Genomic DNA, 8,262 nt, shown 5'->3' on the forward strand with positions numbered 1-8,262 from the left:
CTGTCTAACAAACCATCCCCAAACTAGATGAGTGAAGATGGCATCTCTTTCACTGTTGCTCAGAATCCTGTGGTTGATCAAGTTCAAGTAAGCCCTTCTGTTTCCGATGACGTCAGCTGGTACTGTGTCCATCTGGGGCATAGGTCAGCATCATTTCCTATAATGGGCCAACCAGCATATATTCCAGGTTTTGTGTAGAAGGTTTCTCCCGTTGCTATATGATTTTTTTATGTTGTTGTGAGAGAATAGCCACAGAATATATACAAATGATTGGACATAGCTAGGTTCTAATAAAACTTTATTGGCAAAAGTCAGATGGTAGGTAGGATATGGCTGAGCACTATGGTATCCCTTACCCCTTGATTTAGGAGCTCAATCTGGGTTGGCACATCTAAAAATGGCTCACTCTTGAAGTGCCACATAGGTGTTCACATGGCCGGGGCTTCTTACAGCATAATGGCTGGTCCAAGGGTAGAAAGAACAAGTTGGCAGGCTTAAGATGAAACTTGCATAGCATCTCTTCTGTCACTGGTTAAGAACCTTGGAGACAGTCCAAATTTGGGTTAGGCTGTTATGTGAAGATGTAAAGTCCAGGAAGCAATGGCAGCTACTAACATTAGCAGAGGACCATACAATTCAGAGTTTTGTTTATTTAAATATGTGGTTCATCCTGTCTGAAGACCCCACCGAAGGGAAAGTTTGGGTGACTTGCGATGTCACCCATGGAACTTTTTAAGAGCTTTATCTTAATATGTCTTGAAAAAGAAGACAATTTATTATTTTAAAACAATTCTATCCCATTAGCCTGAGAAATTCTAGGTCATTTGACTCATATCCTTGAAACTGCTCTTTCAAATATGCCTCCTCAGTCCAAAACAAAAAGTAAGAAAAAGGAAAAGGTGTTATGATTAGACATGTGATGGGATCCTATACCTGTTAATTTGTAGAAAATTGCAAGTTGTCCTCTAACTTCCACACAAGCATCATAGCACAAATCTCTCTCTCTCTCTCTCTCTCTCTCTCTCTCTCTCTCTCTCTCTCTCTCTCCCTCTCCCTCTCCCTCTCCCTCTCCCTCTCCTCTCTCTCTCTCTCTCTCTCTCTCTCTCTCTCTCTCTCTCTCTCTCTGTATGTGTGTGTGTGTGTACATACTGCACACATATACACACAAAATAAATAAATGTTTTTTAATCATCATTGAGCAGAAGGTTTGTGTAGCAGAAGTTTGGACATGATATCATTTACATGTATCATAATAAGTACCATGTAGTACTTATTGACTACATGGATAAAGGCCATTATTATAATAATGTACCTAGCAAATATAGATGGCTAAAGATCAAGGTAACATCACTGATAGCTGCTCACACTGATATATCATGAGACCACAAAGGCTGCTAAGGAAAGCCCAGTATTCTGGCCACGGACTGCTATCCTAATCAAAGAGAATCCTAAATCTCAAATTAATGCCCATTGACATAGCAGTTGGGATTCAGGTTCCAATAATATCAGTGATAAGAAAGACAAAGAGAAGGGACCAAGAAACAAGACTACCAAGCCCAATGTGCCATCTTTGACTCCAGAGCAGGAAGTTTAAAAAAAAGAACACCCTAAAGGACATAATGGAGACATGTGAAAATCCAAATATGAACTATGCTAGATGACAATATTGGATTAGGGTTAAAGATCTCAGTCCAGTCATATACATTCAAAATTATGTCCAGGGTATAAAGAATGTCCTTTCTCTCAGATAATGAATGCTGGAATATTAAATGGCCACATACCTATGGCTTACCTTTAATCCTTTAATGGTGTAGAACAAAAAGAATAAGTATATATATATATATATATATATATATATATATATAGTGTGTGTGTGTGTATGGAGAGAGAGAGAGAGAGAGAGAGAGAGAGAGAGAGAGAGAGAGAGAGAGAGAAGGACAAAATGAATGCGGTAAAATATTAATTGTTGAATATGAGGATAGTGGAATTTTTCATTTTTGTTTATTTTTGAAGTAAAATCTACATAGTTAAGGCTGGCACAGAATCCTTTATGCCCTAGGATATCCTCATACTCACAAACCTTCCAGCCTCAAGTTCTGGTGTTTTGGAATTACAGGCATGCATCACCTTGCCTGGTAGATAACTAATTTTCTTGGCACGGTTTGTTTTTTTTTTTAATTTTTATTGTGGTTTGGACAATTTAAATATGAAATTGGAGATAATCATTCTTTTTAACACTAAGTGGATAACATAAAATTCACAAAATATTTTACATTTGAGCAAAGAATTCCACCAGAAATTTAGACTGACTGTACTTCACTTTGAGCTCTGACATAAAATAGCTTACCATCTTCAAAGTTATTTCAAGAGGAAGGATCCTCCTATGACTTGGTGACTCAGGCATATGATCCCAGTTACTTGGAAGGCTAAGGTCACAAGTTCAAAGGCAGCCTGGGCAATTTAGTCAGATCCTGTCTCAAAATAAAAAGTAAGAGCTGTGAATATAACCCAGAGGTAGAGCACTTGTTTATGATGCCAATATGGAAGAATTAAAAGGGTGGACCATCAATTCAGAGGCTGAACAGTATTTGACCTCAAATACTAGATACATCCTTTTAGAGTTGCTTAAGCTGAACGGAGCAGGTGAAGGCTGTGATTTGACATCCTGGCTGTAGCAACCATATGTTCATAAAGCCAACTCCTGTAATTTCCTGTACTTTTGTTGGAGTTATTGATCAATGTGGGCTAGGAAGTCTAAGACAGGCCATCAGTGTACCCTAGCTCCTAGCTACAAGGTTCAACCACAGAAAGGACTTGGCAAATATAGATGGCTAATGATCAAGGTAACACCACTGATAACTGCACACACTGATATCATGAGATAAAAGGAAAGCAGTTACTAGCCCCCTGTCCTGCTATTTTTTCTCTGGATGTCCAGGGATGTTTGGATTCTTTACGATGTTCATCTTTTCTTTGGCAGCTTTGGGCAGACTGGTCTGTACCCAGCAGTAGAGCATCCAGATAACCACAGTTGGCCACTTCTCTGTTCCTGGCCTGAGGTACAGGCTGAATGAGAAGCCAGCAGCTCCATTTGTAAGTCTCTCAGGCTGCTACAGTCCCTCAGTACCAATTCCTTCAGAGGACCTTCCAGCTTCTGTGTCCTCTGGTTCTGAAGTGCAGACACCATCTTATGTCACAGACTGACATCTCCTGCAGATTGCATGGAGGAATATGTGTATGTACCCCTCTGCCAAATGTCTTTATTTGCTCAAGACTCATCTCCATTAACAGGGAAGGTCATATATAAACCCTTGAGCCAGATCCTACAGGACAGATCTTCTTACACAACCTCAGACTCTTAGACATAGCTACGGCCCAGTCACAGGAGTCCTTTTTCCTCTTTCCTCCAAATCTGTATGCTTAACAAACCACCCAGGAAACGTCCATGTCTATATGAGTTTGGAGAACACTTCGGGGGCCCACAGTGACGTTCATGGTGAATATGAATGTCATGGTCATCTCAATGCACTTGAGATTAGTGAGGAGAAGACAATTCAACTAACTGTTGTATACAGCAGAGGTCTGAGCAACACATAGAGAGTCCAGTGGGGAAGCTGGCCGATTCTGATCTGATGGGGAATTTTGCTGATAGGTTTCTGGGGGTTTTCCCTCCCCAATGTGTCCTGCTTTGTGCCTTCCAAGGAAGGGCTTTGCCTGAATCCTGCAGGGCAAGTGCACAGCAGAGGTTTGGGGAAATTGGACCATAAAGTTTCCTCTCATGGGGGGGCAGGGAGGTTGCATGTGTGGATGATGATGTATACAAGAATGTAGGGATGTTATGTGTGTGTGGTCGGAATACAGGGGTACATATACTGTGTATTATAGGTGTTGTATGCTGTGCTAAAATGTGTGTCTATAGGGCAAATTGTGTTCTCTCTCTATTTCTCTCTGTATCTCTATCTCTGGGGGTTTTTAACCTCTTGCCCCGTGCTTTTGTAAAAGTTCGTATATTCATTAAGGCTACAAGACTACAGTGCTGGCCAATAGTGAACATGTAATAGAGTTAAAGAAAGTTCCAAGAGAGCTGCTTATCAAATTAGAGTGAGCTGTTATTAAGTACCTGCCTCTGCCTCTGCCTCTGCCTCTTTGGTGGGTACTGGTAGGTTTCAAACCCATGGCTTAGTGCATACTATGCAAGTATTCTACCGTTGGGCAACACCTCTTACCTTTCTAGGGGATTTGAAGCATGGGTCCCACCCATGATATTAGCTTCTTTGTTGTGGGTGCTATAGAAGAAATAGGCTTCTACCTAAAACCTATCTATGAATCTCTAATCTCCAACACACTCCCCAGATGTCCAATTCCAGAGGAAAGCAAGAATCTACTCTTACTTCCCTGAGTTAAGTTTTCAGCCTCAGGTTGCCAGACCCCCAGGATGTTAGAAATCTAAGGGTATAAAGGCTATGTCTCAACTAGACGTGCCTTTCCTCCCCATTACTCACAGACTCATACCTTCCTTCCCTAGAATCCCCTCCCCAATCCCCTGCTGCCCAGGAATCAAGGACACCTGGACACAGGCTAATGCTGTGAAACCTCCCTGCTTCCTCTGGGACCTGTAAGCCTCCCCTCCCCCAGCCTCACTGTCCTACCCCCTCCCCTAAGTCCTGGCCATGCTGTTATCTATCTGTATATATGTCCATGTCATTTATAACCTCCTAATAAACTTCTTACCCAAATGGCAATCTGTTTCAGGATTTCCCCAGACCTTTCAGTTCTAGAACTTTTAAAATATCCCAAATACATGGGGCTGCAAGCCTTTAATCTCAGAACTCAGGAGACAGAGGCAGGAAGTTCTCTGGGTTTGAGGCTAGCCTGGTCTACAGAACTAGTTCTAGGATGGCTGACACTATACAAAGATACCCTGTCTCAGAAAACAACAAAAACAAAAACCACATACAGTTTTCTGGATGCAGCTAATTTGCTCTAGAGGCCTGATAGTCAATGGGTTTTCTTGTGAGTCCCTTTCCCTGTTTGAGTGGTTCTTCTATGACAATTATCAAACACATTTAGACTCACAGAGAACACACACTCCTCTTTAGTCTGCTGGGGTCAGAGCCTCTTGTCATTCATCACTGTATTCCAGTAAGGGCTTACTCAGTGTTGGTTCAGTCAATGAATGATAAGCTTGAGGCTGAACAGTCTGAGTAATACTCAAGTCCTTCCCTTTTTCTACCCTAGAAAAGAAACCAGCTTACAGCCACGGTGTGCATCTGATATGCTCTCCAGTGGCTCATGTGCTAAAGGGCTGATCACCAGTTGAGAGCTCTACTAAGAGGTTAGCGGGGGCCTTCAGGAAAGGGACTCTGATGGAAATAAATTCAGTCATTTTGAGATGCAGTCTTGAAAGGAACAGTGGGACCCTAGCCACTCCTCTCCCTTTTTGCTTCCTGGCCTTAAAGAAAGCAGCTTCCCTTTCCTCATACATTACCGTTACTGAGGCAGAGTCTCACAGTCCTGGAGGTCACAGGTCCAAGTGGGAGACATGAGCTGAATGCATGAGTCAAAATTAATGTCTTCCTTTTATGTGATTCTCTCAGGTATTTTGTGGCTGTGATGTAAAACTGACTGATACTCTATTGTTGGGCAAAGAAAATTTCAAAATCATGAACGTAGTCCTTATGTAAACATTCTGCATTATTTCCTGTCCAGTACTCCTGAGATAAGGGCTTACTATGTAGCCCAGGCCTGGTACTCACTACGTTAGTTTCAGACACATAGCAATTCTGTGTCTCAGCTACCGTTTCTGGCTGGTATTTCCTTCCAAAGAGAGAAAGCTGAGTGTGGTAACAGACACCTCTAATTCTAGTATTCAGGGGACTGAAGCAGAAGGGGACTGAAGCACTAGTTTCAGGCCTACTCAGGCTACATAGTGGTTTCCTGGATAGCCTGGGCTATATGAAGTAAGGCTGTCTTAAAAGAACAAAAACACTTAACAACAACCACAATAAAAGGTAAGAGGAGAAAAGACTTTGATATCCCACTAACTCATGGCATAGGTAGGGTTAAGTAGAATTTACAAGAGCCCTTTCTTACAGAAAGCTGTACAGCCTTCAATGGATTTGTGGGGAACATTCAAGAACCTATAGTATATGGCAAACACTATTTTCCAAACTTGACTGTGAAGTCTTTAGGGCAGAATTGGACAGAGAAATTAAATAAGTGGCATATTATTTATTTAATTATCATTTATTAGGGCCCCGGTTTGAGAAAGCACCCACCTGGATGAAAATACATACACAGCCCTGAGACCCAAAGCTTTCCTAAAATGTACACCCCAAGTGTCTCACTTTCCTTACCCAGGATAGATGAGGATAATCCATTGCCATCCCTGAAAGCCATGTCCCACAGTGATGCCTTGCTTGAGAGAGAGAGTCAGTCAGGGGTCATTCTGAGGTAGACAGCCATTTTTTAAAGGTCTCATGTGGCACAGGCTAGCTTCAAACTCACTATGTAGCTGGAGATGACCTTCCCTCCTAGAGCTGGGATTACAAGCAAGAAAAGAAATGTTCTGAATATTCTTTTTTGCCATTTTACAATAGTTCTGGGTCAAACTTAGACTCATGGAGTCCCTCCATAGACACCCCTCTGGGTATGGCTTTCTGAAGCCACTAGCTGCTCCATTCTCTTTACCACTGAAAAGCACAATAGTGCCTCCCTCCCTCTACCACAGGAGGTAGAGAGGCACTCGGGAGGAAGAGAGGAGAGGAAGGGGAAAGGGGGGGTAAGGTCAGGTATGGGAAGAGATGGAGGAAATGTACTGAGGGTCAGGAAATTGAACAAAGGTGTGTAGCAGTGGGGGATGGGGAACTGGGAGCAGCCACCAGAAAGTCTCAGATGTCAGGAAAGCAAGAGGCTCCCAGGACCCAGTGGGGCTGATGTTAATTGAAATACCCAACAAAGGGGAAAGAGAACCTGTAGAGAGCATATCCATCGGTTAGGCATGGCCCCCAGTTGAGGGATGGGGCCACCCACCCATCTCCAAAATTTTAACCCAGAATTGCTCCTGTCTAAGGAAATACAGGGACAAAGAGTGGAGCAGAGACTGAAGGAAAGGCCATCCAGAGACTACCCGACCTGGGGATCCATCCCATATGCAACCACCAAACCCACACAATATTACTAATGGCAAAAAGTTCTTGCTGACAGGACACTGATATAGCAGTCTCTTGAGAGGCTCTGCCAGAGCCTGACAAATACAGATACCAACCATCGAACTGAACACGGGGACCCCACTGGAGGAGTTAGGGGAAGGACTGGAGGAGCTGAAGGAGTTTGCAACCCCATAGGAAGAACAACAATATCAACCAACCAGATCCCCAGAGCTCCCAGGGACTAAACCACCAATCAAAGAGTACACATGAAGGGACCCATGGCTCCAGTCACATAGGTAGCAGAGGATCAGCCTTATTGGGCATCAATGGGAGGAGAGGTTCTTGGTCCTGTGAAGGTTCAATGTCCCAGTGTAGGAGAATGCTAGGGTTATGAGGTGGGAGTGGATGGGGGAGTGGGGGAGCACCCTCATAGAAACAGGAAGAGGGGGATGGGATAGGGGGTTTCCAGACAGGAAACCGGGAAGGGTTTAAAATGTAAATAAATGAAATATCCAATAAAAAAATGAAAAGCACAATGACTATGACAACAATCCCTAGAGAGTCACTTGTGACTAGGGCATGTCTGACATTCGTTAAGTTAAAGGAATGAATGAATGAATGAACAAGTGAATGAATGAATGAAGACCCAGGAAAAGAAGGGTAGGACCTACGGAGAGGAGTCAGAGACCCTGACCTGTCCTGTAGTTAGAGTCGCTCCTCCCAGCCGGATGTGCCACGTGGTGCTATGTTCATTGTACAGTCTCCTCATTAAGGTCCCTCCCAATGTAAGGTCCTGTTTGAACTTAGAGCTAATGAATGACTAAAGCTAGGTGGGGCAAAAAGCCCAAGAACAAAGTGTTCCAGAAAGCGTGTCTGGTCTGCTCTGCACACCTACTTTCCTTCCTTCACCTGTGTTCCTCCCTCTTAGGATTGCATGAAGAACACTTTGAGGGGCACACACAGCACGGGGGGACTTCTGTGACTCCCTGGATGCTTACCTGGCTCCCTCTGTTTTAATTTAAGATTTAAAAAAAAGGTTTCAAAGTAAACAGAGCCTAAATAAATACTGCAAAATATATAGCCTGTAGATATCACTTTGACATGATAACTG

At 43.1% G+C, this 8,262-nt stretch overlaps 1 long non-coding RNA gene across 1 annotated transcript; it reads right to left on the reverse strand.

Annotated features, from left to right (window-relative positions):
• Nucleotides 1-281: 281 nt before the first annotated feature.
• On the reverse strand, nucleotides 282-7,909 carry LOC147995012 (uncharacterized). The gene is made up of 4 exons (XR_015686944.1): nucleotides 7,846-7,909; nucleotides 6,357-6,539; nucleotides 2,348-2,471; nucleotides 282-540 (listed from the first exon to the last, which is right to left on the reverse strand). It is a non-coding gene; the product is annotated as an uncharacterized LOC147995012 (long non-coding RNA).
• Nucleotides 7,910-8,262: the final 353 nt, after the last annotated feature.

The sequence above is a fragment of the Rattus norvegicus genome, chromosome 4 (assembly GCF_021556685.1).
Source record: "Rattus norvegicus strain SHRSP/BbbUtx chromosome 4, alternate assembly SHRSP_T2T, whole genome shotgun sequence".
Lineage (NCBI taxonomy): Eukaryota > Metazoa > Chordata > Mammalia > Rodentia > Muridae > Rattus > Rattus norvegicus.